The sequence below is a fragment of the Perognathus longimembris genome, chromosome 8 (genome assembly GCF_023159225.1).
Source record: "Perognathus longimembris pacificus isolate PPM17 chromosome 8, ASM2315922v1, whole genome shotgun sequence".
NCBI lineage: Eukaryota > Metazoa > Chordata > Mammalia > Rodentia > Heteromyidae > Perognathus > Perognathus longimembris.
In genome coordinates this window covers 40,357,268-40,371,246 of record NC_063168.1, presented here as the reverse complement: position 1 = coordinate 40,371,246, position 13,979 = coordinate 40,357,268, and the positions used below count along the sequence as shown (strand labels likewise).

Below are 13,979 nucleotides of genomic sequence, written 5' to 3'. Positions count from 1 at the left end.
TACAAAGAGGTGGAATTCAGGTAAGATCTTTAACAAGCAAGGAAATCCTTTACAGGACTCAGATGTTGACTTTAACAAGGTAAAGAATCCTACTGTATTCAGATGCTATCACATTCTTAGCTTTAGGTTTGGAAGAGCCCAAAGTCTATCAAACTTAGTTTACATTCCAAGCATTTTATCTAGTAGTAACAAAAATGCCAGATCAGGTACAGAAGTTAATTGCAAATGGCTATTAGAAAAGGCTAAAGAGCCTTGAATGGTGGCAAACCCTATAATCCTAGCATTGGGGAAGTGGAGGGAGGAGGTTTGAGAGTTTGGGACTAGGCTGGACTACATAGGTAGACTGTCTCAACAAAACAAAACAAAAAGCCAGGTGCCAGTGGCTCACATCTGTAATCCTAGCTACTCAGGAAACTGATATCTGAGGATCATGGTTCAGAGCTAGGTTGTACAGGGAAGTCTGTGAGACTCTTATTTCCAATAAAGTACTCAGAAAATGTCTGAAGTAGTGATATGGTTCAAGTGGCAGAGCACTAGCCTTGAGCACAAAGAAGCTTAGGGATAGCACCCAGGCCCTGAGTTCAAACCCCGGAACTCGGGGAAAGGAGGTGTGAAAATAGAAGAAAGGAGTAAAGAGAGGCTAGCATAACTTTGGCTTCTTGATTTTCAGTATTCTGTCTCTTCATAATCAGATAAGGTCAAATAGTCTGAACGTAACACTTGTGGCTTTTTAATAGAACTTCAGTTCATGTGGCAATTTAATGAGTGTACAATCTCTGCAATAGCACTGTTTTAGAAGGGCCCCACATCCAATGGTCACCTTGATGCTGCTGGTCTAGAAATTAGTTGTGTGTGTGTGTGTGTGTGTGTGTGTGTGTGTGTGTGTATGTGTACATGTGAGCATGGTACTGGGAATCCATACCAGGAGTATGTACTAAGCAAAAATTCTACTACAGAGCTATATCCCCAGACCTGAAACTAATAATATTTTTTAAATAAGGGGGACTGGGAATATGGCCTAGTGATAAAGTGCTCGCCTCATATACAAGAAGCCCTGGGTTTGATTCCCCAGTACCACATATATAGAAAAATGGCCAGAAGTGGTGCTGTGGCTCAAGTGGCAGAGTGCTAGCCTTGAGCAAAAAGAAGCCAGGGACAGTGCTCAGGCTCTGAGTCCAAGCTCAGGACTGGCAAATAAATAAATAAATAAATAAATAAATAAATAAATAAATAAATAAATAAATAAATAAAATAAGGGGTCCTGATTCTTTTGCCAGTCCTGGGGTTTGAAGTCAGGGCCTGGGCACTGTCCCTGAGTTTCTTTTTGTTCAAGGCTAGCACTGTACTGCTTTGAGCCACAGCACCACTTCTGGCTTTTTCTGTTTATGTGGTACAGAGCGCTTCATGCATGCAAGGCAAGCACTCCACCACCAAGCCACATTCCCAGGCCCTGAAATTTTAACTTGCAACTGAACTTATCAAATTATACCAACAGTCCTGGTCAAAAGAGCAAATATCTGAATCCAAGAGAGCCAGTTTTTTTTTTGTTTTTTTTTTTTGGCCAGTCCTGGGCCTTGAACTCAGGGCCTGAGCACTGTCCCTGGCTTCTTTTTGCTCAAGGCTAGCACTCTGCCACTTGAGCCACAGCGCCACTTCTGGCCGTTTTCTGTATATGTGGTGCTGGGGAATCGAGCCCAGGGCCTCATGTATACAAGGCAAGCACTCTTGCCACTAGGCCATATCCCCAGCCCCAAGAGAGCCAGTTTTTAATCTTAGCTCCATTAAATAGTGGCTGTATTATCGTGGGCAATTTTACTCTCTTTTCATATATAGAATAGGACTATAATGGGACTATTGTCAAATCTAAAAGGAATAACCACCTAGCAGTTTTCACTCACTATTATTATTGCTATTTCCAATGACAAAGACTAAGATGACATTGCAGAGGCACCAGGGCACCAATGCTGAGATTTGTCAAAATCCATTTTTGCTAACACATTTCTGATCTGGATGTGTAGATGACGTCACCATACTGTGGCAAGACAGGCCAAGATAATTTTCCTAATTGCAAGCTTCACTGACACATTTTGTGCCAGAACCAAAGGAGAGTAGGTGTTATTTCAAATCTGTGAATCATCACCACACATTTCTGCATAGCATATTTCTAATAGACTTAAAAGAATTAAACTCTAACGAAGATAATGGAGACACTATTTTAGAATGTAAGAATATGCCCATATAAAGGCAACTTGCTATTAAAAATACTCCTGCTGCGTGGGTCTGCTAAGTCATTTTATTGGCCATAAATTAATTGAATATAATATTCCCAGCCAAAGAAGGTACAAATCAAAAATTATTATCAGGCCCATTTTGCTAGGACTACATACTAATTATCACCTTGCTATGAATAAATTGATGGGATTGTATTGTATTCGAATATGACTTGGGCTAAGTTAGGAATAAAATGTGGAGATAGGGCCAAGTGGAATAATTTTCTTTCATTTTGACTGATGTTCCCTATTAGCTACTTGCTTATTACTATAATGAAAAGTTGTCTTTGGCAGTGCTTGTTCTTTTCCAAGCATTTAGGGAGTTGAGAACAATTTTTTAATGTAAAATAAAAAATTTTAAGTGTAGTTATAGGGCATATTAGATATGCCAAAACCATTCTTCGAAGTGGAACTTACCAACTTGGGCTAGCGTACTGTGATAAGAAAGTCTCCCTGAACAAGTTGAGTCATTATTTTGACAGAAAACTCTTCAATGGACAGAGAGACAAGATTAAAATGTGGAAGTGAGTGCAAGGCTGCTTCAATGGCTGCATAGGAAGGTCAAGTCCATCTGCTAAAATTGGTGGTGGTGTTCAGTGGTAGAACTAGTGCATCAGAGGCCCTTTGTGGGATCCCAAATAAGTAAATAAATAAAAATATTAAAAAATATTCAGCTTGGGGCTGGGAATATGGCTTAGTGGTAGAGTGCTTGCATAGCATTCATGAAGCCCTGGGTTCCATTCCTTAGCATAAACAGAAAAAGCTGGAAGTGGCACCATGGCTCAAGAGGTAGAGTGCTAGCCTTGAGCAATAAGAAGGTAGGGTCAGTGCTCAGTCCCTGAGCCCAAGCCCCAGAACTGGCAAAAAAAAAATTCAGCTTTACTCCATTACTTAAATAATTAGAAATAAGCTTATTCTTGTAATCCTAGTTACTGAGGATGCTGAGACTTAAGGATCCAAGGTTGAAGCCTGTTAGAGTAGAAAAGTCCTGTGAGTCTTAATTACACAGCAAAAAAGCTGTGTTGAATGGTGGCTCAAGGGGTAGAACACAGACCAGCCATGAATGGAAAAAGGTGAGCCAGAGTAGGAGCCTGAGAGTTCAAGGTCTAGTTAGAATTCACCCAATAGAAAGAGAGAGAAGCAGAGAGAGGAAGAATCTCAAGGACTTTCCTGTTCAGGCTGATTTGGAACCACGACTCTTCAATTTCAAGCTGCTGAGTAGCTAGGATTACAGGTATGAACGATTGGTACACAGATCCATGACAGTTTTGATTTCAAGTTAATTTTTATTTTCACCACAAAAATGTTCTGCTTGTCTTGGTCCAGATTTTTTTCATAAAATAGTAAGCATATTGCAAGTTTTTCGTGAAGGCTTATTATGTTTTTGTTTTGTTTTTTGCCAGTCTTGGGGTTTGAGACTCAGGGTCTGGGCACTGTCCCTGGCTTCTTTATGCTCAAGGCTAGCACTCTGCCTCTTGAGCCACAGTACCACTTCTGGCTTTTTCTATCTATGTGGTGCTGAGGAATCGAACCCAGCACTTCATGCATGCTAGGCAAACACTCTACCACCAAGCCACATTCCCAGGCCCTCATAAGGCTTATTAGTTGCCAGCTGACACTGATATTTTGACAGCTTTCTAATGTATTACCTATTGATTCCTATACTAATCATATAAAGCAGCAGCATATGACAAGTAATCTATCAAAGTCTTCCTGACAGTTGCAAAATTTAATGAAAATTATAGCTATTATGAAAATAATGCAAGTAAAATAGCATTTTCAGCTGTTTAATATTTTCTTATTTGATTTATTTGATAATTTCATCCTATCTTTTTTTCTGTTTTCTGTTTCTGGAATCTATTAATCAGATGTTGGACATTCTGGACAATCCTTTAAGCTTCTTATTTTCCTCCCTTTATTATTCATCTTGTATATCATTTGATTTTACTTTCTGGGATGTTTCCTTGTTTTATTTGCTAGGTCTTCTATGGGATTTTTTTGTTGTTGTTGTTCAGTTCATGACACTGTTCTCTTCCTTGCATTGTCTCTGTTTCCTTTGGGATTATTATTTTTCTTATTATTATAAATTTATTATTGTTTTCATGTCGGTTGCGGGGCTTGAACTCAGGACCTGGGCATTGTCCTTGACCTCTTTTGTGCATGGCTAGCCCTACCACTTTGAGCCACAGTGCTACTTCAGGTTTTTGTAGTTTTTTTCTTAAATTTTTGTTAGTTGTGGGGCTTGAACTCTGGGCCTGGGCACTATCTCTAAGCTCTTCATCTCAAGGCTAGCATTCTACCACCTGAGTCACAGTTCTGCTTCTACCTTTTTCTGAGTGGTTTATTGGACATGAGTCTCACATTCTTTCTTGCTCAGGCTGGCTTTGAACCTCAATCCTCAGATCTCAGCCTCCTGAGTAGCTAGGATTACATATGTGAGCCACTGGCACCTGCTGGGATTAATTATTGGTATTGGAAACTTCCTTCAACCAACTCTTTGGTTATCTTACTTTTTTTTCCCCTGGCATTGGAGTTTGAACTCAGAGCCTAGAGTTTTCTTGGTTTGCTTGTTTAGCTAGTGCTCTACCATTTGAGGCACCAGTGTGGCTTTTTGTTGATCATTTTGGAGATGGAGTCTTAAGGAGTTTTCTGTGCCAGATATTTGGAATCATAATCGTTGCCTTGGTTTTTGTTTGTTTGTTTGTTTGTTTTTGGTCTTTTGTAGTGTTTGTTTTTGTTTCTTTTTCCCAGAGCTGAGGACCAAACTCGGGGCCTTGCGCTCGCCAGGCAGCCGCTCTTCCGCTGAGCTAAATCCCCAGCCCCTCAGTCTTCTCAGTAGTAATAATTACAGGCATGAGCCACTGGAACCTGGCTGCATTTCATTTCATTTATGGTGGTACTGGGGTTTGAACTCAGGGCACAGAGAGAAAGTTTATTTGAAAGTGAATGAAAAGTCTGGGAAGTGGGGGTGGGGGGGGGTGAGGGACTCTGAAGAGAGGGTTCCCAAAGAGAGATCACATAGAATCCTCTTGGGGAGCAGTTAGTATAGCCTGAGGCTCCGTCCATTTCTTCTTCCCCGGGCATTGTGCTGATTGCTTGATGACTTGTGCATGATTCTCCCCACTCTTTTTCATTGGTGGAAACCCTAACTGTGGTTAGGGCACAGGGGCATGTCTGTTCCACACTAGTTCCTGTGGAAAGGGCGGGGTGTCTGTTCCACACTAGTTCCTGTGGAAAGGGCGGGGTGGGGTGGTGGTGTGGGAGCTTCTGCTGAGGGTCTTTTACATGGATGACAGGACCTGTGGTTTGTAGGTTGTTCCAGTGGATCATGGAAAGACTCAGAGAACAGTTTATGTGAGGATTTATTTTTTGCCTTTGGTAGCTTGATGGACTGTAATAGAGAAGAAACAAATTTGACAAGCAGCATTGAGCATGGAGAGGCCAAATATTAGCAGAATTATTATATCGCCTCGCTGATCTTTACAACATAATGTATTGATTTTCTTTAGAGGTACCTAGCTAACTTATTTGCTGACTATATTTTATACTTACAGGACTGAATTTTATCTACTCATGAGGCATGAAACACTTCTGTGTGTGGGGGGGGGGGGGCATATCAGTTGTGAGGCTTGAACTCATATAGCACTTTCCCTGAGCTTTTCTGCTCAAGGCTACTGCTCTACCATTTTGAGCAATAGCTCTGCTTCTAGTTTTCTGGTGGCCAATTGGAGATAAATGCTTCTCTACACAGAGGAAATATTCATGCTTCTATGCCCTCAGTTTTTCTGGATGCCTGCAGGGTAAACTGGCTGGCTGCTGTTTAGTATCTACCTCTATGGAACTTAGGCTTTGGCTTCTCTTGGCTTAGCCATGTCAATTACTGTTCTGCCATCTGTTCCCTAGCTTTCCAAAACTGGTTGCTTTTTGTCTACTGATGTTCATTTCCTCTGTGCCCTATAGTTTCTGCCATTTGTAGAGGTGAGATTTCAGGGAGGGTGTGGGGATGAGCTGGGTTCCTAGCTACTGAGGAGGCTGAGATCTGGGTATTGCAGTTGCAAGCCAGCCTGGGCAGGAAAGTCCATGAGATTGTCTCCAATTAATCACAGAAAAATCTGCAAGTGGCGTTGTGGCTCAAGTGATAGAGTGCTAGCTAGCCTTGAACAAAAAAGGAGCTCAGGGACAGAGCCAGGCCCAGAGTTCAAGACCCAGGAACATTTAAAAAAAAAAAAAAGAGATAAGCACATTTAGTTAATTTGCCGCATTTAACTGGAAGTCTCTAGTTTTTGACTAGAGAAATATGACTGGTGAATATGAAGATGTCTTTATGGTTCAGAACTATTAAATTTAAAAAACTACTTTTTTTTGTGCTGGTACTAGAGCTTGAACTGTGTTTGGGTTCTGTTCCTGAGCTTCTTTGCTTAAGGCTAATGCTCTACCATTTGAGCCACAGCTCTACTTCTGAATTTTCGGTAGTTAATTGGAGATGAGAGTCCTACTAACTTTCCTGCCTGAGCTGACTTTGAACTGTGATCCTCAGATCTCAGCCTCCTGAGTAGTAGGTGTGAGCCACAGGTGCCCAGCCAACTAGGTTATTTTTGATTGGCCAGAATTATTTTCCTATTTCCTTTGGAGAGGTGAGATTTCCTTTCCTTTCCTTTCCAAAAAGCAATTAATTACTTTGGGCAAACTGGTTGTCTTCAGTCTGTGTAGTCTTGATGGTTCTGCTAATTACAGAACCTCAGGACTCTGACCACACAGGTGGGCCTATGATATAACTGGAAAATTGGTTTCACTGTTCCGAGCAGAGACAAATGGAGACAAAGGTGTTGGTGGTCCTCAGTTCCCCCACTCATGGTGCTTGAGGACCAAACCCAGGGCATCATGCATCATCTCCAGGCATAGTGCTTAGTCAACTCCACAGGGGATGACTTGGGATTTTTATCACCTGGGACCTTTGTCAGACACAACAGAACAGTTTCATCAGGAAATGTCTTTATTGGAAGCACAATGAGTAGTTCAAAAAAATGTATGAGGTTTTAGTTTATTTGTTTTTTTTTTTTTTTTTTTGGCCAGTCCTGGGGACTGGACTCAGGGCCTGAGCACTGTCCCTGGCTTCTTTTTGCTCAAGGCTAGCACTCTACTTCTTGAGCCACAGTGCCACTTCCGGCATTTATATATATATATATATATATATATATATATATATATACACACATATATACATATATACATATGTATATACATGTATACATATGTATACATGTATACATACATACATACATACATATATATATATATATATACATATATGCGCTGAGGAATTGAACCCAGGGCTTCATGTATACGAGGTGAGCACTTTACCACTAGGCCATATTCCTAGCACCTGTATGAAGTTTTAGAATCAGACTTAGAAAACAGTTACCAAGTGATTAGTGTACTACTATTACTAGATTACTAATACTAGATTACCACAGGTGTGGCATAAAACCACACGCATTTCATATAGTTTCTAGGATTATAAAATCAAAATCTGTCCCTTTTTGTAGGCTGCAGGGAAGTATCTTGTGTCTTTGCTTCTTTCAGCTTCTAGAGGCTGCCTTTACAGTTTGCACCTAAAATGCTCCCAAAGTTCATGTATTGGAGGCTGGGCTCCCAGCTGATGGCATTTTAAGGAAGTGATGGAACCTTCTGGAATCAGGGCCTTATGAAAGGTCACTGAGAGTGATCTCATGAAGGGATATTGGGACTCTGATCCCTTCACCATGAGGTGAGCAGCCTCCTCTGCCACATGTCCCTATCTTGATTCACTTGCCAGGCCCGAAGGCAACAGGACCTGGATGTCAGGGCCAAGTAACCATGGTCTGACAATTTTGAAATAAAAAAATATATATCTGCTTTATTTAATAAATTTTCTTTAACTTGATTGTCACAGATATTTTGTCACAGTGATGGAAAGCTAACACACTATCCCTTCCTTGCATACCTCCAAACTCTTGCTTCCATAGACTTCTCCCCCCTCTCTTCCTCCTTCCCTCTCTCTTTCTCTTATAATGATTCATCTGGTTAACCTCAGAAAATCTTCCCATTTCAAGAACCTTCATTTAATCACTCCTTCAAAGGTCATTTTACCACGAAAGGTAGTGCATAGACAGGTTTCAGAAATAAGGGCATACACATGTTAGGGAAGCCTCCACACCAAGGAAGGCTAAGCAGGCAAGAACATAGCTGGATAACAAAATGAAACAGTCATAAACCCTTCATACTACTGATGTGAAATATGCACAGACAATGGTGTGAGCAGAGACCTGCATCTCTTAATGTTTCTTTTCTTCCTAAGTAGAACACTGATTATTAGTTTGTCATCCAACATCATTTTGAGCTGATCACATGATTTTCAGGTGGTAATAGAATTTTCCACTGTTCCCATGATCAACCAGAATAAACACTACACTCCTCAGCTTTCCTGTGGTTAAGCACAGTCCTGTGACTAAGATATAAATGGAATTGTCTTGGGGCAGCTTCTGAGAACTTTCCTTAGAAGCCAGCATGGTTATCTCTCCATATCTGTAGCTCAGCATCCACAAACTTAACAAAATGTGGATTAAAAACTGTTAGGAAAAAAATGCTACTGTATTGAACATGTGCATATGTTTTTCTTGTCTTATTCCCTAAACAATACAGTATAACCTCTATTTAAATAATGTTTACATTGTATTAGGCATTTTAAGTAATCTTGAGATGTGGGGTCTTTTTGCATGCCAGGGCTCAAAGCCAGAACCTTGAACATGCTGTTATGCAAGTGCCTTGCTATTGAGCTATTCCCAACTCCACAAGAGATGATACAGAGGATGTGTGTAGGTTAAATACAAGTAATATGTCATTTTATTTAGGAGAGTTAAGCCTCCATTAATTTTGACATGGGTTGGGGAGAGGATCCTTCACTAATCTCTTACAGACACCAGGGCATTAACCCTTTGCCTTCTTCATTCATTCTTACTTTCTGCTACCATGTTGGACCCTGTGGACCAGATCTACACCTTAAAGATCATGGAGCTGTCAGCAGAAAGAGTCTAGGTCTCTGGAGAGTTCTTGCTATGTTAAGTCTGTACATCTCACCCTGGGCTCAATGAGATTAAAATTCTGTTGTGTTTAAGCCACGGTTGTTTTTGGCTTTCCTTTAAGTTTTCTAGAACTTAATCCTAAATGATACACTGAGGGTAGCTTATTTAGCTCTTCATTCAATAGGGTGATGTTCTCTAATGTCCTTCCTATAATCTTTAAATTAAAAGCAAAAGGAAGGATTTTGTTTCTGGGAGTGCTGCAAACAATTGTACCAACCAAAAGAAGGTTTAGAATGTCAGTATTACAGTGATACATTCATAATCAGAAAACAGATTTCTGACTCCTCCATCCCAGAAGATCTTAACAGAGGAGACATCATATACTACTGTGGCAGTTTGGAAGCTTGAAGACACATTAATATATATATATATATATATATATATATATATATATATTTTTTTTTTTTTTTTTTTTTTTTTTTGCCAGTCCTGGGGTTTGAAATCAGAGCCTGAACTCTGTCCCTGAGCTTCTTTTGCTCACTTGAGCTACAGCGCCACTTCTGGCCTTTTCTGTTTATGTGGTACTGAGGAATTGAACCAGGGCTTTGTGCATGCAAGGCCAGCACTCTACCACTAAACCACATTCCCAGCCTTGAAGACATATTTTGATTTGTTAAAAATGATTGGAGGACACTTCAGATATTTAGCAAAAACATGCAAGACAAAAACATGCATCAAAAAATCATTGTAAACTAGGCAACTGTGGCATATGCCTACAATATTAGCTAGATCTGAGGCTAGTGGTTTGAAGCCAGCCTGGGCAGGAAAATCCATGATACTCTTATCTCTAAGTAACACCAAAAAGCCAGTAATGGAGCTGTGACTCACATGGTAGAGCACTAATCTTGTGGAAAAAAAAGTTCAGGGATCCTTGATGGAAAAGGGGTGAAAAAGTGCAACAGTGAGCTCACTGTATACTGATGAAAGTAAACTATATAACTCATGGATGAGACAGGAGGGCTGGACTGGAAGAGAATGAGGGAACAGAAGACACTGTATAAAAGACATTGTACTCATTACCTGACTCATGTAATTATAATCGTACTGTACATCATTTCTATAATAAAAGAAAATAAATTAATGAAAAAAAAAGAGGAACAAAGAGAGAACACAGAAAGGGAAGGAGGGAGGGTATACAAGTGCCATGAACAACTCATGCTATTCAGTATACACTATGTGGAAAATGAACTGTGCAACTTGGGGGGCAGGGATAGGAGAGGGAAACTGGAGGAAAACAATGGAAGGGGTGACATTGTCCAGAAAAGAAATGTACTCATTCCTGACTTATGAAATGGTAAGCCTGCTATACAACAACAATATTAACAATAAAACCATATTTTTTAAATGGAAACTGAAAAGCAAATAAATAAAAAGAAAAGAAAAAGAAAGCTGGCATCAGTGGCTCATGCCTATAATCCTAGCTACTCAGGAGGCTGAGAACTGAGGATCATGGTTCAAAGCCAGCCAGGGCAGAAAAGTCCTTGTGAGATTCTTATCTCCAATTAACCATTCAAAAATGAGAAGTGGCACTGTGGCTCCAAGTAGTAAAGCACTAGCCTTAAGTGAAAGAGCTTAGGGACAGAACCCAGGTCCTGAGAACAAGCTCTACAACTGACAAAAAAAAAGCAAAGCAAAACAAAAAAACAAAGCTCAAGGACAGCCCTTAGGCCCTGAGTTTGCTATAGAGCTGACTCCATCTTGTTTAGTGAAACATGGTAGGATATGGCGCGAGATGCATTGTCTTAAAGAGAAACAACAGTTAAAAAGATTTCTCTAATTTGTGGTTGAAAATTTTGGTATCTTAATGCATAAGACTATTTGTACTGTAATCAAGCTATCTATCTGGTTTAGCAAAAGGCATTGAGAACTTAATTTATTTTCACTGTTAAAATTTGGGTCTTAACTGTTAGAAATTTGGATATTAATGTTTGATTATCACTGTTAAAGAACTGCTTGGGGTTTTCATTCAGAGATCAATAGGAAAGGACAGGAAAAACCTGGGGCAGGCCTGTGAGCCTCTCCTCAGGAGTGAGGGGGTGATCTGGCAAAAGTGCAGCTTAGCTAGTCCACGCATGGTGGAAAGTACAGGCCCTGAGGGGAGTCCAGGCATGGTGTAAAAGGAGTAAAAGGAGTAAGCTGGCACAAAGGCAATTCATCAGGCCCCAAGGAGTAAGATGGGTATATACCCATTCTATAGGATAGGCCAATGGAGGCCTTTCTTCATCCTCTTTTGTTCTCAGATGAATCCTGGAAACCTGATGGTAAAAATGAATGATTTGATTGGTATTTCTAAAACTGCCCCTTAGGATAGATTAAAATTAGAAAGTCTTTAAAAGGTTAAAAAGGTTTATTTGTATGATGTAGCTTGATTTCTGTGCTATTTTGCAATTTGGATGTATTGAAAAACAAAGATGCTAAGTCCAGATTCTTGTGTTTGTAACTCTGTAAGTCTTGCATTAAGGAAAACCTCAATAGAGTTTAGATGTTCTAGGCAGTGAGTCAGAGTGACTGCACTTGCAGGGACAGTAAGGACTGGGCGGAGGGCCAGGAAGGTGGGGTGTCCCCGTTTTCGCAGGCTAGGAAGGGAAACTTCGTGGTGCACATCACCAGGAGCTGAGCATTTCAGACCTGCTTAGTAAACTTGGTTCATCACCATGCTGGCTGTACGGGTGGTGTGTCTCTGGACATTACTTTCTAGGGTTTTCCACCCAGCTTTCACCAAGGCCTCCCCCATTGTGAAGAATTCCATCACAAAAAATCAATGGCTCTTAACACCTAGCAGGGAATATACCACCAAGACACGAGTTGGGATGTGCCATGGGAAAACTGCGCAAGAACTCAAAGAAGCAGCATTCAAACCATCAATTGAAAAAGTATTTAAAGTTGTCCAGATGGGAAGGTGGTTTGTTGCTGGAGGGGCTGCTGTGGGTCTTGGCATGCTGGAGGGGCTGCTGTGGGTCTTGGCATGCTGAGAGGCTCTTGGGTGACAACTGGCACAACTCTTGCAGCCGTGATTAGAGTTGGAATGGTAGTTCAATCCACATCATATCACCAGAACATGGGCGCAAAGCATCTTGCTTGGTTTCTTCATTCTGGTGTGATGGGTGTAGTGGTGGCTCCTCTGACTATACTAGGGGGACCTCTTCTCATAAGAGCTGCGTGGTACACCACCGGCATTGTGAGAGGCCTCTCCACTGTGGCCATGTGTGCTCCCAGAGTTTTTGAACACGGGCGCACCTCTGGGAGTAGGCCTGGGTCTTGTGTTTGTGTCTTCACTGGGGTCCATGTTTCTGCTACGTAGAACTGTGACTGGTGCTACTCTGTACACAGTGGCAATGTATGGTGGATTAGTTCTTTTCAGCATGTTCCTTCTGTATGACACTCAGAAAGTAATCAAACATGCAGAGGTAACACCAATGCATGGACAGAACACTGAATATATTTATGCACATCACAACTATGCTAGCAACTAGAAGTAACAGAAAGAAATGAAGTGGCAGTTCCTGACTCCCCAGTATGTCAGGAGTCTTGCTGTCGAATAGCAGATATTCATGGCACAGTTTGGACAAGCAGCCTGAAGCAATGGGTACCTGTCTAGGCTTCAGAGTTCTTCAAATGAAAGCTAAAGTGTAAGTGTTAAAGCAGAGGTCAGTAAAAGGCTTTAGAAATCAAGAATGCATTTTAGATATGAAATTTGAAAGTGAAATTGTCCTAAATGTTTGTTTCAAATTGTTGCTTTTAATTGGAGTAAAGTGGCCATTTGTAAGACTCATTTATCTGAAATCTGCGGTTCAAAGCCAGCCCGGGCAGAGAAAGGTCCCTCTGGGAGTCTTCATCTCTAGTTGGCCAGCAGTATGCTGGGAACAGAGTTGTGAGTTGTGTGGAGCTCAAAATGGCAGAGTGCTAGCCTTGAGCTGGAGAGCTGAGGGACAGCACTCAGGCCCTGAGTTCAAGTCCAGAGACGGTAAAAGTGGAAAAGTCACTCCTGGGACAAAAGTGATGGAGCATCCAGAGGCAGTAAGCCACTGCTGGGATGGCAGAGATGGTGTCAGATCCTAGAGTCACTTGTGTTTGGCCCTTCAAAAGTTAATCGGGGGGCTGGGGATATGGCCTAGTGGCAAGAGTGCCTGCCTCGGATACACGAGGCCCTAGGTTCGATTCCCCAGCACCACATATACAGAAAACGGCCAGAAGCGGCGCTGTGGCTCAAGTGGCAGAGTGCTAGCCTTGAGCAGGAAGAAGCCAGGGACAGTGCTCAGGCCCTGAGTCCAAGGCCCAGGACTGGCCAAAAAAAAAAAAAAAGTTAATCGGAGCCAGGAGGTCCTAGAATAGTTTGTAAGCATACCTTTCTAATGCCCATGTCTGTCTACTTTGTAACTAGGCAGGAACTTGTCAGTCATCTGTGATAGTGGTTAGTATAGCTAAGTTTGTCAAATGGGGGTATAGTTTAAAATCCCAACCCCTGCATCTGCTCAAAGCCCTAACTGAATTTTGAGCTGGCATATCTGTTTAGAAAGGAAGCTTGTGGACCTGAGATCGTGTCTTTATTGAGATCTGTCTAACGCCTACAAAGGTAACTTAGGCATTG

General features: G+C 41.3%; 1 pseudogene; it reads left to right on the top strand.

Moving 5' to 3' along the window:
• Positions 1-12,045: 12,045 nt before the first annotated feature.
• On the top strand, positions 12,046-12,883 carry LOC125356896 (annotated as a pseudogene).
• Positions 12,884-13,979: the final 1,096 nt, after the last annotated feature.